The sequence below is a fragment of the Haplochromis burtoni genome, unplaced genomic scaffold (assembly GCF_018398535.1).
Source record: "Haplochromis burtoni strain Fernald_Lab_line unplaced genomic scaffold, NCSU_Asbu1 Contig_172, whole genome shotgun sequence".
NCBI classification, from domain to species: domain Eukaryota; kingdom Metazoa; phylum Chordata; class Actinopteri; order Cichliformes; family Cichlidae; genus Haplochromis; species Haplochromis burtoni.
The window spans coordinates 671395-696258 of record NW_024582533.1 but is presented as its reverse complement, the minus strand read 5'-3'; the positions used below and the strand labels follow the sequence as shown (position 1 = coordinate 696258).

The window sequence follows — 24864 nt, the reverse complement described above, 5'->3', positions numbered from 1 at the left end:
TCAGCCCCCTCCATCTATCTTACTACCCATCTGTCTATTTATCTCTCTATCCATCTGCCAGCTCTTATCACTCCCCACAGGTTACTGTTCTCATTTAGGACAGTGCTCCCTTTCTCTGCATTCCTCTTTTTTCATCGTACCCTCCACTCATCTACTCTGGTTCTTTTTTTTTGACTCCTCAAATCTATTTGCTCTGCATGTTTTCATTTGCCAAGCTAGCAAACCTCGGAAAGCACGTCTGATAGGCACTTGTTCTTTCATCTCACTCTTCAAACTCCTCGGCCAAATGGAGTGCCCTAAAAAGTACTTTGTTTCCCGAGGTTTAACTAAAGATAGAATTAAGTGCCTGGCTAATCACCAATCAGCCAGTGGATCAATCTGAATTCACAGAGTGCTGTAAGGGAATAGGTCCTAGTTGCGGGACTAGATCCTCGGCCAAGTAAGACTTTAAAAGTTTCCATAGCTGTTGGCCAGCTGAGAGCAAAGATTGTCAGTAAGACAAAGGATTTGATGAAGATGGGAGAGAAAAAAAAAAAGCTAGACTCTGAAAGCCAGCCAAAGAGCGCTCCAGGACAGTATCCTCTTGCTGCGGTGAGCTCCAAACATCATCACTTTTGCTATTATTTCTTAGGCTGTGGAGACAAAGTGGGAAGAGAGCAAGAGAGAAAAAGAGAAAAAGCTAGAGTGCCGTGGGTGGAGTGTGTACGTGAGGTTGGTCTAAATATATATAAGAAATAAACAGCTCGGACTCCAGCAGTATAGTGTCGGCTAATGAATTAATCAGACAGCTACTGGTTTCTGCCGAAGTTCAAGCTGGCCACTTTTCCCCCCTCTCTTCCTTTACAGACGGAGAGAACAGAGCAAGCTGGGAGCGAATGCTCATTCAGCTGTGAAAAAGCGCGTGTGTGTTCACCCGCTGCCTGCGTCGCTTTATGCGGATCTATGGACGCTGGCATTAAACTTTTTATCTTCTGCTGATGATCGCCTGTCACACCAATAAACTCAATCTGAAGCCTTAAATGTGAAAAGAGGGTTAGAGCAGAGACAGGGTGGTGCAGAGAGCACAAAGGCAAAGTCGAGGAAGCAGAGGTGGGGAGCAAAGGAGAAAGAGAGAGACAAGAGAGCAAAAGAAAGAAATAGACAGTTGGGAGACAGTCAAAGCTGGGAGATAAGATCCTTGGATTAGTGAAGAGAGAGCTAGAGAGTGAGAGATGAAGAGGTTAAGATACGGAGAAGGGCAGTTGTGTAATCTTGGCTTTTAAAATGAGTTGGCCACTGCTGTGGTCAGAGGGAAGAGCTCTACATTGAGAGTATACCAGATGGAGGGATTGTGGGCGAAATAGGTAGCGATACGGAGACACTAACAAAGATAAAGGAATCCGTGAGCCGGGGATCAAGACAATAGCTGTTTATGAATCTGTATGCCAGCTGATACTTAATCCCCCTTCAAATATCACTTCATTTAGCTCAAGCGGAACAAGCCATAGACGAGACACAGAGTAAATAAAAACTCTTTGTCTCCCTCTTTAGCTGCCTTTGTACAAACACAGTCTTAGGGCTGTAACCTGTATTACTTACTCCGGTAAATGGCACACATTACACAGACTGTTTCCACGATGTATGCAAATAGAACAGAAATGGAGAAAAGAGTCTACTCTTCCCAAAACAGCAAAACAAGCGAGACAGAATAATGAAATTAAACTGTCGTGGGTTCACCGCCGCAGAGACGATTATTTAAACAAAAGACCAGCCACTTAACAGCGAGCCTTTGAGGTCTGACCAATAACGCTTGCTTTAGCCAGAGCTCTCACAAACAATCAATACACTAATAACAAAGTATATGGAGTCGGTTGAAGGCACATAAATGAGGTTCACTAAGGTTATATTAGTAGCATAGAGGAGAGACACTTTTAAGACCGACTCGTGTTCCAGTTGCTTGTCAGTCACTCTCTGTTGGAAGCTACATGAACAAAGTCCACTCGGACAACTGTAGTCAAGTTCTTTTAGTCTGTAACAGGGAGAAGAAAAACTGTTACATTATTGCCTTTTAGATAGCGCAGATTGTGTTCACACATACTTATTACAAACAAGCCAAGAGCTATTTATGTACTCTGATGGTCACAAAGAGCTCACAGACAAACAACTGATTATAAGCATTATTAGTCAAGTCTGTATTTGGAGGTTGAGCGGAAGAAGGCAGATGCAGTCTCTGGAATAAAGCAGGCAAGAGCTCATCCAATAGTACTTGTTGAAAGTGCATATGCGCTCACAGTCCTATGCAATTTTATCTTCTTGATGTAAACAAGCTGCTGCAGTTCACCGAGGAGCGTTGGTCCAATTGTTGAGTCTGCACCAAAGTTTGACTGACAACTTTCACGCCAGCCCAGGTGGAAATTGGTAAATGGACTGTTCATGTAGCACTGTCGACAAACAACTCAAAGTGCTTTAAAACCCCACTAATTGGGCACCAGAGTTTGATTTGAAAGACTGCTGTGAAAGCTCAAGGTCAATACCAGAGCAAACTAAAGAACGAGACAAAGACCACCTGACAAGATGAGTCACGGTCAACTTCAAAGGTGATTTGGAGTTTGTTTTTGGAGTAGAAGTTAAAAGGGACAGCTACGGGCATTTTGCTTTAGCAGATACATCCTTTTAGCAAGAATTCAAAAGTCAAACACATCACTGAACGCTTATCTGTATAGGTGGGCCATTTAAACCGCATCTTTCGATTTTTTGCGCGCATAAATACATTCACATGCTGATGAATAAGCCAGATAATCAAGTAAACAGCTAATAAAAGCATTACTAAGTTCGCTGCCTCAACTTACAGTAAATGCTATTAAAATGCTTCACTTCCATGTAGCTCATGTACTCGCAGTTTATGTGTAACGAGCCAATATTGAATAAGCTTAAACAAACTGAGACAGACAATCATCCAGCCGAGCATTAATAAATGTTGAAAATGACAGCTTGCTGTTTCTGATCAATGGGCAGACCAGAAAAGGGAGGATGATTGGCATTTGTCATGGATTTGATCTATCTGGTCATCTCCACACCTCTCCCCCTGTCACTGTGCTGCAAAGAAAAAAAAAAAAAGATCAATACATCTGATCAATGGCTTCAAAGATTTAGCCTAAGCTCAGCTCCATTCTTAACAGGCTGTCATTCACCACTGGCTACCCAGACATGTCTTATTCCAACAGGAGACAGCTATTCGCTTCCTGACTTTCAACTGTCTGCAGAAAGTACAGCACTCAGTCTTGTCCATTTTGAAGGATTGTGACAAGAGGCGATGCTGTGTTTTCGGGCAGCTGAGCGTAAGGATCGGAGCTCACGCTCGACGAGGAAGAAAAGACGGTCGGGAGTGGTGCTGTGGAGAGGCCTGGCTGCAAAAACAGGCGATTGCAAAGGCTGCGCTCAGGAAATCATCAAACAGCAGTTGGTTAAGGGTCTCTCTTGTTCCACCGCAGTAAAGGGACCCTGATGATGTGACACCAGGCTGAGCCGATGAATGTGACTTTTGGCTCTGGTTATAGATAGTCCCATTTTATTCTACGCGGGCCGCCTTTCTTCCACTGGCAGCAAGCTGAATGGGGGCTTGGCATTTGAAAGGAAGCCGAGAGATTTGCTGGCGGATTAATCCTTTCATTAGGGAAAGTGAGAAGTTAATTGCGGCAACAGCTGCATCTCTCATGTTTACACGACTGATGGTTTAAACGCCATCCCTTTAAACGGAAAAAAGCAATTATCAATAAATGCAGGGCAATCTTGCCATGATGAATTGAGCTCAAATTAGGCTTTCTTCTTCTCCGCACCGCATATTCGGGGGCGCAAAAAAGCCGTGTTGGCTGGCGGCGCGTGGTCTTTGCAGAGCTGAATTGTCACACAACAAAGATAAAACACTTGACTTTGTGCGATGAAGAGTTCCCAGGGAGAGCGATCAAAGGTGAGCCGGAGTCGTGATTTCCAGCTGATGAGGCGAGAGGAGGGATAAGGAGAGAGAGCAGGGAGGCGAAGAGTGAAAAGAGCTTATAGAGTCTGTGGGAGAAGAGGAATCGGGTGTGTTGATACACTGCAGAACAACAACTTCAACACAGAAGAGCTTGCCAAAAAACTCAAAGTCGAGTTATGTTGGCAATTGAGAAACCGAGAGGGCGCGGAGGTCTGCATCTGTAAAGTTTGGCTTGGAAAACTGGGGCCGAGAAAAGCAGGCCTGAAAAAGGGGGATAAATTTAAATAAGGGTGAGAAAGCTATGAGGGAAGCGGGGCAGGCTCAGAGGTTGAGAGACGAAAGCTAGAAGACAGGCAATGGTAACAGGATGACTGAAAACAAGGGAGGCAGGGAGTCCCACAGCAAGAAGTGAGGGCAAATGACACAGGAGGCAGTGAGAGGAGCACTGAAGCACTGAGGAAGGCACGGTAACATTCACCGTTAGAGCCGATCAATTTCCCGTCCCCTCAATAATTGATGTGACGAGCACGGCGGGCTGTTATCTGTCAGGCTTGACTGACCGAAATACAAACCCCAGTGGGAGTCCATGCACACACACACACACACGCGCACACACACACACACACACGCACACGCGCACACGCGCACACACACACAAACTATGCAAGTCCAAAAAATGTCTGATCCAAAAACACAAATGTTCAAACCTAAGAGCTAACCTTGAGGTACATGGTACTAAAAGAAAGTGAGAAATATAATTCAGAAAGAAAAAAAATGGAGATCATATGCGCTTCCTGATGCCTTCATTGTCATGGTCACACTGTTCTGATGTTGCTGAAGCTCTCATTCATCATCTGAACTTTCTGTCCCTTACACATGCAGAGGCATAAAGCAGCACTTTCTTCTCCTTCTGCTGTGTCCTTTTAATCTCACATCCTCCATCTTTCACGTTTCCCAATGTAACGTCACACGCAATTCCGTGGCCGCACCGACGCTTCCGCTTTTAATCACAGGCCAGTATCATTGCATGTATACGGACACACACACTGGCATCAGGTTACCTAACAGCTAACAGAAGCATCAGGCAGACAGAGGGGGAAAAGGCAGGCATGTGGAAGGAGCCTCAGCATGACAGAGCACAACAGGAACAGGCTCTCACTCAGCCCATATCTGTCAGGACCCCTCGTGTCGCTCTACCCAGATGTGCCGCACCAGAACACCCACGCAATCCCTACACACTTGCTTTATTTCCAGCTGTCCCCCCCATGCACAAGTACATACACTTCAGGCTTGGTTCGTATATTTGCGTGTGCACCTACAGATCGCGGGACTAACTGATCATACGCCCCTTTTGTCTTTGCTGACATTTGCCATATTGCCATGTGTCACAGCATATTTGTGCAGGCGCACAGAAAGAGAGAGTGACAAAAGTAGAACAGTGGAATATGTTAGTGTGTATGTTGCAGGAACAGATGAACAACTGAAAACATGTCAGCCCGACATACTCCAAATGCATGAAGCACAGTCGAGAAGCAGAAGAGCGGAGCCGATGCAGTGTATTAAATCCGATATTGGGTGGTGGTGGTGGTGGGGGTCTTATTATGCAGAGAAAAATTATTATTAGGTGTTCATACGCATTTCAAACTGGCCCGATCAAGAACAAAACACTTCCATCTGCAAAGTGTTAAGACATAAATAGCCATAAAATTTATGAGTCAGTTTGTGGGAGTCAGATGAACGTTGGCAGTGTAGTCATCTTCACAGCCTGTGATCATAGATGACAAACACGTGGACACGAGGCAGAGTCCATGCTTCCACACAAAAAAACAAAACACCACAACATACATGGCTGCCAACAGGTGAGCAAAAAGCTCAGTCGCTGAGAGCGTGCTAACATGTTATCATAGGTGTTTGGATGTGGCTTATTTACCCAAGGATAAGGATATATGCCAAGCGGCTATAGGAACAATCTGCCCCTGTAATGCTATATGTCATTTTCTGTTTGCTGCAGGCTTTTAAATGATGTGTCACTCATGGTTTTAAAGAGAGGGGATGCAGTTCTCCAGAAAAATGGCTGCACTGTGGAGGCCTTTTCAACAACAACAACAACAGCAAAAAAAAAAAAAAAGTATGTATACGTCTGGATGCTTCGCTAATTGCAATTCAAAGCCATCATTTAAGAATATTCTTAAACGTGATTTGCATTGTGTGACCTTTGCAACAAGATGAAATATATTATCACCATCTAGCATGTGGCAATATGCAGTCAACCTCTCTGCTGCCAGAAATCGATCTGTCACTGTACATTAAGCTTTAACTCAGCTGATGTGGCGTTGAATAATAACGATGATATTCAGCTGTTTTTGCACAACAGCAGTGGCTTTAACAGACCCATGCAGGTGTTTTTACTGGGAGTTATGGGAGTCGGACTGGGCTTTGAGGAGAGCAAACTCAACTGTGTCCCCCCGTCGAGCTCTTACAGATGTAAGGCGTAACAGGGGGGGATGAGACCTGCAAGCAGAACAACTGAATCAAATATGAATATCAGATATTTTTGGTTAGGGGAGACTGTTAGCATGGAAATGAGAACTGAATTACCATTTTGTTTGACTTTATTCATTCGGCGCATTTATGTTGAATAAAGCTATTTTTTCAGCTATTTCAATGTCGTTCATTTTTACAAATGCAGAAAACACAGAAAGCATATAAGATGGACGTAGTGCCTTATAGCTGCAGTACGTTTACTGACATAGACACTATAAAACAAGTGTGAAAGTGCCTAAAAACATGCATTAAGGCTACCAGATGGTGAATCAAAATAAGACTTGCTGTCGTGTGCACGTCGACGGGAAAATACTTTATTTATCTAGCTAAAAGTCTCATTGAGATTAAAATCTCTTTTCAAGACAGACCTGGCTAAGAAGAAAAAAATACAACACATAGCAATATAAGAAGTAAAGAAACAAATACAGTTCGTATCCAGTACAGACAAGCGAACACAAACATGTGAATCATATGCAATAACAGCGTGATATTAAAAGCAGTCACACTGACCAAAAGAGCTATTCTCTCGCTCTTTTAAAATGGACTTCCACTCCCACTTCATCACCAGTTCTGACAATTTCAGCGCCTGCTGGAGATTATTCCAGGAAACAGGGGCAGCGTATTTAAAAGCCTTTTTTTTTTTCCTAATTCGGTTCTGACTCTGGGGACAAACATTTGTATAATACTGTGAGAGCGTAGGCTATACTGGCTGCAGTTTTTACACACATACACACAGATAAGAAGGAACCGACCAAGCATAGATTTATAGATAAAAACAAACCAATGGAAAAGTCTGTGGATATCCAGAGACAGCCACTCAGCAGCAACATACAGAGAACAGTGATGTACACGATGTCCAAAGCCAACCATAAAATGCAAAGTACAATGATGGGCACCATTAAAAAAAGATTAAGTTCTTCCTCACTTGGAGAGAAAAACAGGATTTAGTCCTAAAAAAAAAAAAAAAAAAAAAAAAAATCTATTTGAACTTTCAGCTTGGACACAGGCTTTCAATGTGAGCTTCAAATGACAAATTGTGATCTATAATGATACCTGGAAACTAGATGCTACCTAGGTACCTAAAAATTGTGGCTTATAAAATGTAACATTTCAACTTCAGCCCATTGAATGGTTTTGATCTTAGGAAGCGAAGACAACAACTCTGTCCCATATGATAATAACATGAACTTAGATGTGTCTGGACTTAAAACCAACTTCAGTTGAGTTAAGCAGGACTGAACAAGATCAAAGGCAGACTGAAGAAAATTCAAGGGTTTTCACTACTGAAGGAGATGAACTTACAGACCTGTCCATGGACATTTTCCTACTAAGTTTATGTGCCGAGTCACATTTTGGGTCATATTCAAGGCCCTGAGAGGTAAAACACTGCAACCTTTTCAAGTGTTTGACATCTAATGGCCACCGTACATACTGAATTAAAAAATGACGTCTGTTTTGTAAATCATGTTTCAATATGGAATTGTGAGATATTTGGTATGAATCTGCACACTCATAGGCCAACGAGTTGTAAATTAGGACTATGTGGTTTCACAATCAGACCCACACCGTCCTCATCCTTAATTTCACACTGACACTGAATAAAATGACTTGACAGCAGCACACTGTTCTCAGTCTGCGTACTTAGGTTCACAGATTTGCCCCTCGATCACTACGTCCAGGAACACTGAAAACACTCTGCTTAAGGCTTCAAATTTAAACTAACTTACAACAGGTGATGTCACTGTGACGATGTCCATCCAGCTACATGGAGCTGCATAGCTAACAAAAAAAAGATTCCTACACCTACTTAGATAGCTAGCTGGCTAGTTAACTAGAAAACATACCCCTTGTCTTACCTTAGTAAACTAGAATAGAATAGTCATGTACATGTTCTACACAATTGTGGAACTAGTGCTGAGCACAACAGCAAACATGCTTTGAGGTCTGGAAGGAGGCTTCTGTTAAGGACTGGAGTGGTGCCATGTCTAATAAACCACTTAAGTAAATACACCTGTGTGGGTTTACCATAGATTAGCTGGGGCTGTGATGCAGTCGTGCAGATATTTCACACTCTGTCTTTCTCTTTTTAGCTGTCTTTATCCATTGTTATCTATATTCTGTACTTTTATTATGTGAAATTCCAAGAAATTAAATTTAAATTTGATTTTCAGTGTTTCATAGTTCAAACCCATAGTTCAAATGTGCTTTTCCCATGTCTATCTGTTGTCTGTGTCTGTGCTCATCATGCAATAACACTGGCAACCTGCCCAGGATATTTCCTTCCTTCTGCCCAGTGCGCGCTGGGATAGAATCTGTTGGCCTCATGATCCTGGAAAGGGATAAATTGGTGTGTTAAATAGCTGTGGTAGCTTGGTAAAATCCTTTGTGATACTCCCTAATGGGATCACTGCAGTATTTTATTATAAGTACACAACAGAATTACAAAAACATGCAAAAAAAATGTCATAATAAATCTATTATACGTCATTTACTGAAAACTCCTTTAATTTGCCACTTCCTCTTTCATGTACCATTTCCATTTTTCAGACCGGCATTACTCAGACTTTTATTAATAGTCTTGCAGTGTGTGTAAAAATAGCTGGAATCAGTGTACAGATACACTATGCTGGGGGAAAAAGTATTATGATAATAAAAAAAAAGTACCAAGGCATTTCTAGGACAGAACCATGAGAGGAAGCCAGCCTTCCAAGAACTGAGTGTGACTCCCATGTGAACAGGAAAAAAGGAACAGGAAAAAAAATACAGTCCACTTGAAGAGAGACAAATGACAAGATTGTAAAGAACAAACAACCTTTCTCCCTAACACCTTGTACAACGCACGGTAGAACAGATTCTCCATCCAAAGCGTGCTCTGTCAAGCTCAAAACATGATTCCAGCATTGTAGTGCTGTGAAGTCCCTGCCATGTAGGCCAAGCCAAAACAAATGTGATGTCAATGCAATAATAAACGAGCTTTGTGTTTGAGTGCGACCATGATAATTAGTCTCAAGATGGTATGTTAGTAGAGGAGGCTCATAAAATATAGAGGCCATTTGGCGTGCACTCAAGAACAAATCTGTATTCTAAGAGCGTGGGCTGTTACACTAATGTTCTACACAGTTTAAATCTGGCAGAGGCACAGTCAGAAAACTTTGTTTGGAGGAAAGATGCTGACGGTTCCAGGCAGCAGGCATGAAAGATTACTGAGTCAGCGCACGTACATAGATGCGCACCCTCTCCCTGACACACATGCCGCCACACCACACACTAAACTCTAAAGGGGGAAAAAAATCCCTTTTTTGTTGACTCGATTGCCCGTGTGCCCGAGAGACTGCGCACATCACCATTCAAGGTTCCTGACAAAATTGGGGTCGCCGCTGAACAGCACAGCAACTCAAGGTCGGGGAGATGATAATGATGTTTATGAAGTCTAAATCCACAAAATAAGATTCCCTCTGTATCTCCCCAAGTGCCTACCTGCCAAGCAAGCTTCCTTTGTGACAGAGTGTGAAAGGTCCGCTTCGCAATTTCAGCTTGAAGCCACGTCACATTGTGGTGGTAGTGGAGCTGAGGTACGAGGCTGAAGAAAGTTCGTCCGAGCCCGAGACTCCCGAGGGCGCGTAATGTATGTGCCATTTGCAGGCAGACGGGTATGAGCGACGTGTTCCAGCAGTCTCAGGCGGGGAATCACAAGATTATTATCCCAGTCCCCCCAACATCAGCAGAGGATGGCATTTTGACAGCACTAATCACCCCATTGTGAACCTCTTCTGTTTGCTTGAGGAAGCGAAGAAATCTCCAGCTGCTGAGACCCGGGGAAACATAAAAATAAAAGGGGTAGCAAAGACCTTTAACGCCCGTTGGGTGGTCGAAAAGCTCCTGGTGGGCTCTTTGGTTTGAGACGCTAGCTGCTTGCTCAGACTGTTACACGGTGTGTTTTCACAGCTTCAGTTCAAACAACCGCCTCTCCCAACCGCATCACCCCCTCTGAGGAAATGGCAAATACATCGTGGCCATCTCCTGAGGAACTGGCAAACAAAGAAGAAAAGAGACTTTGTATTTCTTTGGATGTGTTAAGGCTGGTTTTCCCTCTCGTCTTTCTTTTTCTGTAGCATTAATTATGCATATAAAATTGGACTTTTTGATTAGAGCATCAAAAACAGAGCAACAAAGTTTAAGCGTGGATTTTATTTTATTTTTTTTGGAAGCAAAACTTGTCTGATTAAAGAGTTCTTTAATAGCAGTCAGACTCAAAAAAAATCAGCAACAATGAGACTCAATTAGTGTTTTGGGGGGAGGGTTTGCAAGCGTGCCCACAGCTGGGCTGCCGAAATAATCTTCTAATAGATCAACAACGATGATGTGGATAGAGGAATAAAGACAAACACACAAACCCAGAAAATTACATATAATGTTTCGGAAAAGCAGCCATGTGCATCAGAGTATGACTGGGGCTGACCGCCATTACCGCAAAAGTGCTCTGCCGCACTCTTTGCAGAGACACATACGCAGGCACAGTCTCGACCTCAAGTCCTGCTACACACCCAATTACAATTAAACGCGGAGCTTGGTGCTCCTCCGGGCCAGGGTATCGATGATTCATTTTGTGTTTTATCAAAGAAACAGGAGTGCCATTAAAAAGAGATCAGTCAGCCACCAGGCATGAGGAGTCTGCTTCTAATTGGCCATTCATCAAAAAGCCTTCTCAAGTAGATCGGAGCCCTGAAATATCACGCATGACAACTGAACTGCACTACATTAATTACACTACTGATGAACCTCATGCTCTTACAGCCCGCTCCACGCCTTCCTAGAGGGCTGGAAAGCGCACGGATGTACGCGCACCCGAATGCACGCGCACGCATGCCAGGATACACTCGGTCTCGATCCGTTACACAGTCAGAGATGGCAGATTGCGCTGACATGGAACAGGATGGAGTACATCACACCTAGCCAAAAAAAACGCCATATTATGGTATCTATCAGTGCAATTTGACACAGAGATAACCATGACTGCATATTTCCTTTACCTCTGTATTTTTAGCTTCAAAAATCCCTCCCCAAGGTGCTGCCATTTCATCTGCTCAATATCATCAGTCAATCTTTAAAAGATGCTTTCAACCATTTCACTTCACAGCATGTCCGACATGTTTTCACACAGACACACTAGTTTGGAAATATAGCATTGTTGCTGCCTTTGTTCAACTTAGCAGCTATCAGTACACACACGGATGAAGCATTTTGAGCTCTAGCTCTTTCCTCTCACCACGTGAAGGGAATTCTCCTTTTCATCCATTTCCTGATGCACTCTAACTAGACAGTTTTCGGTCATGTCCCAGAATTGCGCGAGCCAGCTCTCTAGCTTTCCAAATACACACGTGCGACCCTGAACAGCTGCACATCCGCTGACAATTCATCCATCTCTGAATCTCTCATTTTCTCATTTGAGCATTTTGGTGCTTTTCTCTCCCCCCACCACCACTTCTGAGCTGCTAGATCAGCTGGGGCTGGGTTCATCACTAAGCAGCAGCCCAGAGGCCAAGAAACAGAGAGACAACCTCTGCTACAGAGTTACCGAGCAGCTACGAGGTTAAAACAAGCATGAAAAAGCCACATGTATGCTTGTCTGCATATATGCATGCATGCTCACACACAAACACACACACATTTATCTGTTGTGTCTGCTTTAGGCAAAGGGCTGATGAGGAAGGAATCTTCAAAGTAAGGGAGTGAAAGCCAGATGGTGTTTGATGTGTGGATAATGATTTAGGTAAGGCTACGCAACACTTTCTCCACATCCAAGCTCAACAGAAGCCTGAAACTGTTGCATAGACTTGAGCATGAAAACCAGAAATTGGGAGCTTTGCAAGATGTAGGAAAATGTAGCTCTGAAGTCTTGGATGTGCATATTGTTCCTAAACTAGCCTGTCTGTGTAACTGCCTTTCATAGATCAAGCAGCTGGAGCCATATAGGCTTTTTTCAAAAAGGAGCACCCCATAGGAATGGAACCTGTGCCCTTGCAGACTCTTGTTCGTGTCTGTCCCTGCATAGCAGCTCTGGGCTGTGCACGGCAGCTATCAGTTCATCATTGTCATACAGTAATTCAGTATGTAATGTGCCTCTAAGTCCCTAAGAAGCAGAGGAACAGACACACTGTCTACATGGAGCATGCTAAGCCCAGTCAGTGTCCTGCAGGACCGGCTATTTAACACAGGAATAAGCCAATTATCTTCATGGAGTAGGCAAATTTACAATAGGATTTGCTCAATTCCTACAGGACTTCTATGTCAGGGGTGGCTGCTTATGCTGTAGGTTTCATTCTGTCGTGGTCCCCCCCCGAACACACACACACACACGTCTGCAGCTGTTGTGATACCACGCAGCCATGCAGATGCACATTACCACCAGCCCGAGCAGACACCTACACAGTCACTCCTACCTCAGGCACGCACAGCATTTTATACCAGAATTACTGGCAGCCTTGATAAAGATGAGCCCAAACACAGAAGTGATAAATAGCACAATAACACACGAACACACAAAAAATGAGCTACCTCCTGTGGAAGCAGTTTTTCCCCCAATTCAAAAGCAACTGTCGAGAAAAATAGTTAATTTTCAGAGTATGATAAATTTAATTCCAAAGCGCCGGTTACAGTCATTGGCACCTTTTGTTGCAAGGCTTATTAAAGTCTTTCTAAATTGTGTTAAACCATGGTGAAATTATTTAAGTAGCTTGAGTTAGTGCCTTCAATTTCATATGTGCTTATGACTTATGGCGTGAGAAATAAGGACACGCAAATGGAAATCCAGGAAAAGCTGTAAAATTGAAAACCGCTATTCAGTCACATGCTTTAAAACTAATCACTTCAAATGTGATGTCTAAATAGAGAGACTCTAATTTAATGTTCAATTTCCTGATTTCAGATTCCATGTGCTAAAGCACTAATTGTTTCCTCTTTCATTTCAGTGCAGCTCAGTGAGATTTGATCCCCCTCATGGATTCCACCCTCATTATCCTTGTACACGGAAGTAATGCAAGCTGGGCTGTGTGACTGATATGGCTGTTCTTTGATCTGTTCCTCACTTGTACACCTAAGACCTCCCAGCGCCGTGACTCGTGATTTAAAAGAATCTTATGTGCACAGTAATTTTCCTGACGTATGCTCTCACAGTGCTCAAAATAATCACACTAAATAAAATAAAGCCTTTTATTTTTAAATGGGAAAAAAAAGCTGTCTTGTCTAAACAGACTTTTTCCGTACCTGGGAAAAGTTTGAGTATTAGCATTTTCCACATTACAGCACTATCGTCGGTACATAAACCCAACAGAGAGCTGGAGTTGCCAGAAGCACAGAAGCAAGCCTGTCAGAGGTTATGAATGAGAGGTACCAACTACGAAGACTTAATCCTGCTTCCACAAACATTCTGAGGTTGCAGTTCTTGCTTCTAGCTGTTTGTAGGAGTCTTTCCTCTGAGCTTATTAAATAGCCTACAATGCTGCACCTTAGAGTTACAGAGTCCATATGAGTGTGCTCAGAGCAAGAAAGTTACCAAATTTACAAATGTGGCACAACAGCAATAATACTCACAGCTTTTAATATTCCTCACACACAAAGAGTGTTCAGGACCTAACAATAAATCAAAATCTGTAATTTTCCCCAACCTCAGACAGGTGAGATGTCATACACAGAATCATAATTTTCCGTCTAGTTGTTCAAAAGTCTCATTCTAGAAAAGTCTGTTCACTAGACTTAATTGTTTTTTGCAAAGATTACTGTTCTCTTCTTTTTCTTTAAATTTATAGTCGGGATTTGCAGTAGTATAGTTTACTGTTATAAAGGTGGATACCTAAGGTAGCTTCTGTGACCTCTCGATCATTTAAGTATGAAAACACGGCATAAGGAAGCCTGGTAATAATGCAAACGCATTTTGTGGCACAATATGTTTGCTGTAGTTGAAGAAATTATCATAGCAAATCAAGATAATTTTAGTCATTCCAAGTATAATTAATGATATATAAGCGAAAAACTGACTTATAGGACAGATGTGGGCTGATAGTTGTTAAATTATTTAGCATACTGTTGCATCATGGGACTTTAGGCTTTACACAAGTTGGGGGGCTTTTTCAGCTCAAATCCACCGTGGCACTCTCCCCCTGGGATATTTAAAGGACATGTTCACCCAAATTACCATTTTCCCAAAGACTTCTGGTGGCAGACAGACTATTAATAAAGTTAACACACCAACTGACTGTTGAAAATTAGCCACACTGGTGTTGTACATAGAAAACATACATTATTCATTACATATAACTCACTGAACGTTCAGAGAAACTGTGGGAGAAACAGAAAACAAGACATGTATGGTTTAACAAGTAGCCAGCCTACGGTTATGACATAATTGCAGACTGTTACCCTTCATGTTAGCTTTGCCCCAGAGACTTACTGAAGCTAAGCTAACATATGCTAACTAAATACTTGCCTTTAACCAAACGCAGGGAACCCATGCAGGGGAGGCCAGCTGGCTACTGAGACACAGTAAGACCAGGTATATGATTTCTTTCTCATTTCCTATGCAAGCTAACCCCCCAAAAATCAGAGTGAAGAAAGTGATATTATAGTCAGCAGTCAACCCTTGATCCAAACCTGATAAAGTAATACAGCATAGGTGTGATTACTAACTGTAGTGTAATTCGTCAGTTCCATAATGTAACCTTTTATTAACACAGCTTGAAATAAATAAATAAGTCATATATACTGGATTTGTCTAGTTTCTTTCTCCCAATTTAATCCAACGTCAGGGACTCTGGGAGTCTTACTATTACCACCATTTTTTTTCTTTGGCATGCTTATTTAACATCTGTGCACCTGCGTGAAAAAACTGAAGCCGTTCCAAATAGATTTAGAAAAAAAATATGTAAGAAAATGCCCAGTATCATATTTCATTTTGGCTCAAATTCAACTTTCCATCTGAAATAACTAGAGAAAGGGTTCTTTTTAGCTCACAACTCCAATACTTCAGCCAGTGGCAGCAGGTCTATAACCAACACACACACTGACACACACACACCTATAACCAACAGTCATACGGGCTTTCTCTTTCTGTCAGTGTCCAACTCCCTTGCCCTCTCTCTATCTCATTTCTGCACAGTGGGGTATAAATGTAAATACACAGGAGTTACACACACACATATATACACACACGCCTCCACACACAGCCTGGAGCAGCCTCCTGTCTTTCTGTATAATAATGTCTCCAGTGGAGCGAGTTGCTGTACTTTTTTCACGGGAGTCCGCCTTCATCCCACCCATTCAAACAGCCATCCACCACCGAGCTGGGGGTTGCCTCCACCAATCTGACATCGAGCTCAGAAATTCAGTTCTGCCCGGTGGTAACGAAGACCCACTGCTGGCAGCAGACAGACAACGCACCTCCACGCTTGCACAAGGGGAAAAATTTAAAGTTCACAATAAAATATGGTTGGAAATTATGCTCATTTGACAACTTATGCAAGGTGTGCGCCACTGCTTGAGTAGGTGCGTGCATATCTATTGTCACGTGCACACGAGTAAACAGCAGTGTTGATCTGGGAGCAATCAGACCGTGACAGACTCTGCAGCACCATCCCACAGGCCTATAGTGAGGAAAAAGACTGCACTGCTAGGCATAGCCATTTCCTCTAAATGACCGTCTCTCTCCCCTCCCTTCCTCACATCACCACCGGGGGAGAGACTGACTCCATGTCTCGACACAGCACTGCTAAAGCTGGGGTCAGCCTGTCCTGCTCTAACCTCAGTCTTGGAACGCTGGGGACACATCACAGTATTGGAGGAGGGAGGCAGGGGAGGACGGAGAAAAGCGTGAAGGATGTTGAACCTAAATTCAACACTTTCCCTGAGAGATGCTTGCTGTGAATCCATTGGCGTTTTTCCATTCTTAAAAAGTTTGCATCAGCAACCATGTGTCTTTCCCCTCCTTTGATGCCCAATCACCATCAAAGGGCACCGAGGCAATGAACTGTTCGCCCTCCGCATCCAGCTGGAGTTTAAAGGGAACATCACGTATGGGTGAAAAATGGCTCGCCAGTCTCTTGCCTTGAGTAGGTAATTGGAGATGATATAGTTGAGATTTAGTTCTGGGCAAAGTCACTTCAGAGTCGCAGACGTTTCACTTCCCCTTTCAAAGACTGACACCAGAGGAATAGTACTCTGCCGAAGGTTTTACACAGCTCATTTCCCCAATCCCAAAAAAGCAAGGAGAAGAGAGCACGAGCAGAATCTGAGGCGATCTTAGATCCTAGAAGCTCCTTGTTCCCTTTTCCGTTTATAACAATCGGAAAGGAAAAAGGAATTCTGCAATTGCATTACCTCTCTGCGTGAGGGCCCTGGGGAACGTTCATGTCTTGAACACTAAGCATTCATTTCCTTGTTCTCCACAAGGATCCCTGGGAGGCCATGTTGTCTGATTCATTTCACTGAATTGTCAGCTAATGAATGGTACGCGTCCATCGACTGCCACACACTTTCTCGGAATAGAAAAGCCCCCAAGGGTGCTCATCTTGGGGGTTCTCCTATTCTCATTAGGAGGGAATCAAACGGAAACAGAGGCTCACTGATCATTTCTCATGTCCTCTGTGTGTGTGTGTGTGTGTGTGTGTTCCATGAAGTGGGGGTGTGGCTCCATGCGAAGGCATCTTTCTCTCTTTGACTTGGTGATCACCGTTTTTGGACGTTTGCATCTTTGAGGGCATGTTATTGACCGCTTTTGATTGAGCCTTTAAACAAAGACGACTAGCGGACTCTCTGGGACAGTATTAGTAAGTGATCTGTCTTGCTGGCAAAGCATTACAAGCCACTTCAGGCATGAGAGGCAACAAGGTTATGTAAGATTGGCAGGTGAGAATTGTTAAAGAAAATCTTCACTCGAGACCTGAATTCAAATATCGTTCTCCTGCAGCCTCCTCAGCTGTTGTTCCTCTCCTTTTATAAGTCCTCTGTGCCTTTTTCTGTCTGTCTGAGTTGTGCCATTCTGCATCCTCCTCAGTAACTCACCATCTACACCAACCCTTTCTTCTTCCTCTGCTGGTGTCCGGGTGTCCACAACACCCAGTAATGTCCGCTAATGGGATTTTCCGTGTCCCTCCCGTGTCACAACAACAGCACCTTTCTCTTTCTTTCTTTTCTTCAGGCAGTTTTATCGTCAGCATAAGTCACTGACTCAATGCAAACTGTCTCTTTCCACTGTTACCACCCTCTCCCTCTTCTTCTCCATCTTCCTCCCACCGTCCACTCGTTTCCCACTCTTCCCTCTAATCTCACCTCATGTTCTACCTGTTCACATTTCATCCACTCCCTCTTCCTCCATACTAACCCCCTCCAATCCATTGATTTCTCCTAGCCTCCCCCTCTTCCTCATCCTTCTCTGCCCTCCTTTTACATCTCCTTTCCCCTTGTTACTCCCCACCTGTGCAAAGGCTATTTGGTGTGAACAGTTAATAACAGAATCATAGTGGGTTCTTTATCTTAGCCACATTACAAGATAAGGTATTGATATTGAGACTAGTATTTGTAGAAGCAATCATATTTTTTTCCACAGAAGAGCCATGTAATATCACAGCTGGTCCAGGGAAAAATGCCCAAATGTGCTCACGTGATCAAATGTACACTCAAAGATAAATGCATTCACATTCATCACAGATGTACATAAACACATTTGCAGCTATGGTATTCACAGACATTGAGCTGATTGCACCCAAACACCCCGGTGCAACAATAATGTATAATACATGAGCTTTCCACATACATAAACATGTCTCGCACTGATCAGAGTCATTATAGTCGCTTAAGACCCATCATGTGTGTTTGTGCATGTGTGCGCGTGTGTGTGAGGGAGTCATTCATGTATCACATTAGTTTTTATGTATATGTTCAACAGGGGGCCATCATGGCAGAGATTTTCCTCTTGAGAATTGACCCAGCTGCATCAAAAGCTTGCTGTGCACCCTACAACATGAAGAAATTATATATAGACGTGGCAGACCCACTTTTCTTGCTCTTACAAAAATAAAGCACGGCAGTAGGCTGCCATAATCGATATAACCTGAGAAGGCAGGTCATAAATCTAAGCAAATGTATTTCCCAGTAGAGCAAAGGATGCTTAAGGTCTCACACAAATGAGAGAACACACACACACACACACACACACACACATATATATATATATATATATATATATATATATATATATATACACATATACATATATTAGAGTTGTGCAAAAACAGAGCACTTTGCAAAGGCACAGGCACGTCACCAGACACCCGTGGATATGAAGCCAAATACTGATTATCACCGACTTATAGGGTCGCGTAATAAATGGACGCAATTAAGCTGGGTTTTTGAAGCGACTCGCAGCCGATCGCCCTCATTAGGGACGCGCTGAACCGCAGACAAATTTCCACATACGGACGGCGCGCAGGTAAAATATTTGCCGCGGGGTGTCGGTGCTCCGTATAGTGACAGTCTGTCAGTAGCAGTGCACTCCGTCTGTTGGGAATCGGCTCGCACGCGTAAAAACACTGCGCCCGTCCGGCTTGCACTGAAAGTGGCATCCTCTTCGTCCTGTGATAAGAGGAATAGACACCCGACTGAATCGATGAATGAACGAGCAATAAGATAATCAATCAGTATGGACAACAGTAAGTATGTTGTGAAATTCCCCAACATAAAAGCACACTGGACAAGTCCTCAATCTCTGACCACAGGCTCCCAATTAGGACTCCACGTTCACTGTCGGCCATTATGAATGTGATAGCTCTATAATAATTTTTACAACAACAGTCCGTCCTTAAATGTTCCACTGAGATTCGAGGGATATACTTTTACAACGACTAAAACCCAGTATACCCTCCGGAGTGTCGGAAATACGCACGGAGTCGGACCGCCGCGAGAATTAACCACATCCATCTGTTTCGCTGAAATAGTACAGAGGGAACACGGATCGATATGTGGGTATTTTACGCGTCACGTGCCGTAATTTCAGTTTTAAAAAACGGTGAATGTCAAGCAGTGTCGCCTGATAGCAGACGGGGAGAAACGCAATTCCCAAATACCAACAGAGGGGAAAACTGGGTCTGATCTTCAGCCAGCCTGACCGAGGTAATAATAAAAAAAACAAAACAGAAACAGTGCTTTCAAAGACAGGATTATCTTTGAAAGCAGGACATTTTTGAATTTACCTCAGGATGTCGGTGGGATTGCCTCAAGTTTCTTCGTCCGTCAGCCGGTCACAAAACTGAGTCCAAGAAGGGCAAACACTGTTATCGCGCCGTCTCTCCTCTCTCCCTCTCTCTCTCTCCCCCACTCTCTCTCTCGCTCTGTCTTTTCAAACAACGTCACTCCCGAAAATCCGTGCACGTTTTTTTCCCCCACCTCCTAATTTCCACGGTTTTCTCTCTCTTTGTCCCGTCTTTTGAATTCTTAATCATCGCCTTTTTTCCTCGGGAGTGATTAATATCAGTATTATGTCCATCATCGCTCATAATTATATCCACCACCTCCGCCACCGGCGTGATCATCGTGATCATCATTCATCACGTATCAATACATCACTCTCATCTGCCTTATGTGCTGGAGTTTCCTGTGCACAAGAATTTTTCCAGTACAATTGCACTCACAACCTACGCTGTTTCTTTGTTATAAGAGTTCAGTAATACTTTTATTTTCCTAAAAGGTATTTTTCCAGAGTTTATGTGTTCTAAACCCTTAATTGGAACTTAATAGATAATATACTTAAGCTTCACATAGTACTTCTAAGATATTACTAAGATCAAAAACACATTATTGAGCTTTGGGTCGCCAGGCTATTTAGAAAATTAAAGCATTATCTCACTCCATTAGTGTGGAGGAGAGGTTGACTAAGGCACCGTAGGCTATGCCACAAGTCACTTTAGAAACATTAATCATATTAAAGGGAAAATTTTAAAAGGATTTTTGGTACAACTTTTAATAATATTGGTTTTTAAGAATGACTAATGTTTCAAGCCATTGTTAATAAATCTACTAATCCACTAATATATTTGGGTTGCCAGACATATTGGGGGGGGGGGGAAGCAAAAAAGACCAATGCATATGTTTTTGTCAGTTATAAGAAAAGTATTATTTATGCAATATAATGTTGGTTGTCCCAACTGTTATTGGGTTAGAGGCAGGGTGGACCTCGGATAGGCCCCCAGTCTATTACAGGGCTAACACAGAGAGAACGACAACCATTCACACTCACATTCACACCTACAGCCAATTTAAAATCACCAGTTAAGTTAAAACTGCCTGTTAAAGAAAGCCAGAGAGAAGTACCACACATACAAAGAGAACATGCAAACTCCAAACAGAAAGGCCCCGACCAGCTGCTGGATTCGAACCCAGGACCTTCTTGCTTTGACAGTGCTAAAGGTGCCTCCCATGATCTGAGGCAACAAAAACCTTCATAAACATTATTTAAAAAAATGATACTAAATTTTATTTCCTAAAGTTTTCTGTAACATCGTGTTACAGTTAATCATGCAGAGACATTCACTGCTTTACTTTATGCTTCTAATACAAAGAAGAAGAAGAAAGTATAAAGTCTTTATAAACCCTGCCTCCGTAGAAAGTGATGCCAAAAGTTTTTTGTTTTAAAGTTTCATCGATCTATTGGTTTTAATCATGATAATCACTATGAGTCACTTTTAGTAAAGGAGCCTTTTTCAGCACTCTCAATCCCTGTCTTTATTCTATTGGAGCATTATTAACGCTGACCTTTTGACACTGGTAACACAGATACAGAGCATCAAATGTTATTGTTTCGTCAAAGATACCAGTATGTCAGAGATGACTGCTCTCAGACCCAGCTTGTGAGATATCAACTCTTTGTCACGACCAATGACTGTTTTCTACAATCGTTGATCACGACTGTGTAGCATCACATTTTAACCCACTGAGGGCTCTTAATATTCATCGTACCTCATGGATTGTCAGCTTGAATAGCGTCCAGCCCACCATCCCACAGCAACCCTAGTTGGAAGTGGGTATGATGGATGGATGGATGGAAGGAAGGAAGGATGGAAGGATGGATGGATGGAAGGAAGGAAGGATGGAAGGATGGATGGATGGAAGGAATGAAGGATGGATGGATGGATGGATGGATGGATGGATGGATGGAAGGAATGAAGGATGGATGGATGGATGGATGGATGGATGGAGTACAGTGAATCAAGAGACCAGGCGGGAAAAAAACCCCAAAGAGCAAGTCAAAAGACTTGAGACAAAGTGCAAAACATAAAAGCTCCCAGACAACTCATGGATTGCATTTTCCAGGTTAAAAATCTTGTGATTTACATCCCAACTCCTGCTGATTTCTTATCTCAACTTCAACACTGTCTGAAACAGAACCTTTTGCTGTCACCATCCAAGATTTCCAGTGGGTTGCTGTATTAACATCAAAAGGACATCTCTGTGGGTATCCCTGTGAGGCCAGCAGCTCTGACAAAATGAGAATATTTGGGATGTGGCTGAGTTTCTTAGTACTCTGCTAATTGACAGGTGATGACATTCAAAGTGAAAATAGAAATGAACTCAGTTTATAATGTGCACATTTCTTGTAGCTCAAGTATACTCAGTGCATTTCATGAGTATACAAACTATACAAATATCTTGTGTTTCCATCCATGCATCCAAATATGCTTACCGTATAAATAAAACGGTGCATTTACTGTTGTTATAATAGCAATTGAAATGTCCCTTTTTCTATAATATACCACTTTCTTAACAGGGCCATCATTAACAGCATCATTATCGCCAACAAATCATCACCCGATTACCGCCCAGTGATAACATTATTACATTCATGTTAATCAGACCACCTTTATCATCACCACGGTCCTATTTCAAAAAGCTATTACCTCAGCCTTATCACTTAAGAACAAATTATACCTCGTCATCTTCGCACACATGCCAAAGCATGCGCACACCCACATTTCATTAGGCTGATATACCCTCCTCAGTCATTACACGTGTGCAAAGGCCAGTATCTTCACTGTGCACTGTACCTGTAGATTGACTCCACCTGAAAGTCTTTGAAGAACACAGAGAGAGTGGGAGGGAGGAGTGGGGTGCATGTGTGACCATTAGAATAGTAAGAGACGGAGACTGCTCTCTCTGTGTTATAGAAACACAGTATAAGAGGGCCAGCCAGACGGCAGAGCATGAAAGGACTGATTTATCCCCTTGGGAGAGACTCTGTGTGTGTGTGTGTGTGTGTGTGTGTGTGTGTGTGTGTGTGTGTGTGTGTGTGTGTGTGTGTGTGTGTGTAAGAGAGAAAGTAAAGACAGGAGCAATATGTACATGCCTGTTTTGCTCTCTCTATTATTGAACTATAGAGTGGGTGATTACATGATTAAATTAAACAGATGCATTTGTGTGTGCTGGTTCTTTTCTTCCACAGGCCAGGGTGCGCGTCTGCCTGGATGCGCTTCACTTTTACTGCAGCCTGGAGAGTCAGTTTTGCCATACATATGTTTGGCAGGCACACTCAGTTGGCCAGGCAGCAGAATCAGGCTGGATATATTGTACCCAGTACCAGAAAATACGCTTTTAGGCTTTTTAGACACTGTGTAAAGAAACAACTTGTACCACAAAAGCGAGCGCATTTACTGTGTTCTCAGACATCACAGATTTAGCCGGGGTGTCAGTTCTTTCTCAGCTTTACGGTTTATGATCAAGTAAAAACCATGCGAGTTTCAAGTTAAAAGGCTCAGTTAGCCCAAATTACATAAACACACTTTCACACGTAGCTCTTCTACTCGTGCAAACAGCTTTGGTTTTATCTGGAAAGTGCTCTCTGTGATTTCTGCCCCTATCTTAATACAATGGCCAAGAAAATGGAAATTTAGTTTGGGCTGCTCATCACCGTGAAAAATTAAGTTTTATTAAATGTAAGAATGCCTCTTTTTCAGAAAGAGCACAACAGTTCAATAGGCTCTGCATAATCCCCAGACCTCACTGAAGCAGATCGCAATCTAAGACCGTCCACTGTTTCTGTCCTGATCGATCAATTCTAATGAATTCAGTAATCCCATGGTCTATTATCTAGTGACTTCATCTAGTCAAAACTTTAATGGATGTAATTCTTTTTACCTAATAACCTTTCTGACACTAAGGGCTGAGCACAAGAGAATGTTAGCAAGCTGAGCTATAATATTTATGATAAAGTGAGGCATACTCTAGCTGGATCGCAGCAATCTGTAAGGCAACTGGTGGGACATGAGAACCACAGAGATTGGTCTATTGTTGGTAACTAATCAGTTTGTTTGGTTTTTATGTCTTTGGGTTTTTTTAGCCAACAGAGTAGTTAAGCTAACAAAAAGTAGTGCAAGAACAAGACAGAAACTAGAGCAAGGCCTTTTCCCATAAATCTGAAAACATGAGTGTGTGTGGATGTATCCTGAGCGAAAGACCTTCAACAGCTTTGTTCAGAAAAAGAAAGAGAAGGGGGTGAGCCATTGTACTCAGCGGATGACAAACATCCATCCATCCATCTATTTTTTAAACCACTTTGTCTGTACTTTTTTGTATGTACACTGTGTTCTCATACTTTTATTTTTCATGGTCATATTGTGTCCCTTCTCTGAACCATACCAGACATTGTGAAGTTTGTTCATTTCATTTTTAGGTTTTAGTTTTATTTGTCTTTTTTTTTAGTTTAGTTTTGTATAGCTAGCAAGGCAGTAAAATAGATGATAGCGAATTAGCTTGCTAGCATGCTAACCGTATTAGATGATACTTTAGATGATGTTTTCATACTTTGACAAGTAGTATTTTTTCCAGTGCTTGGATGTGCTCAATACTGAGGTACAGCATACACGTATTTGAAGGAAAGCTGCTCTAAGTCAAAAGATTTTTTTATAGAGCGCAGTCTTCTGCATTACCAATAATGGCTACTAGATATACACTACAAATTAGCCCAGCTGTTTTCCCACTTAATTAATTTTTGAATTAAAACATTATCTGGTGATAAGTTTGTTTCATTTGGTCTTTTTCCCATTTTTTTAGCCTTACCCTATGGGCCCTTCTGTGTCAAGTTGGGGTCTTATCAACTTGACAGCTTCCTGTTTGATTTTGATAGTGTAGTGTCTCTCATGCCTTGCCTTTAGTTTCACTTCCACTGAGCGCCTCAGCCTTGATTAGTTTCACCTGTTGTTTTTTGTTTGTTTGTTTTGCTTCCATCCAGCTGTTTGCGCTCCACTCATTTACCCTCAGTTCAGTCCTAGTATAAACAGTTGTGTTTGTTCTGTACTGCTGTCTGCTTCACTTGGATTTAGGTTCTATGACTT

General features: G+C 42.5%; 1 protein-coding gene across 3 annotated transcripts in view; it reads right to left on the bottom strand.

Annotated features, from left to right (window-relative positions):
• Nucleotides 1–20092, bottom strand: part of LOC102305092 — a 157740-nt gene extending 137648 nt beyond the window's left edge. The window contains exons 1-2 of one of the 3 annotated variants that reach the window (XM_042225491.1): nt 19735–20092; nt 9974–10524 (exon numbers count right to left, since the gene is read on the bottom strand). The gene's annotated coding sequence lies outside the window, so the exon portion shown is untranslated. The remainder of the gene's footprint in view (nt 1–9973; nt 10525–19734) is intronic. The other 2 variants (XM_042225490.1, XM_005933643.3) reach the window with 2 other exon arrangements.
• Nucleotides 20093–24864: the final 4772 nt, after the last annotated feature.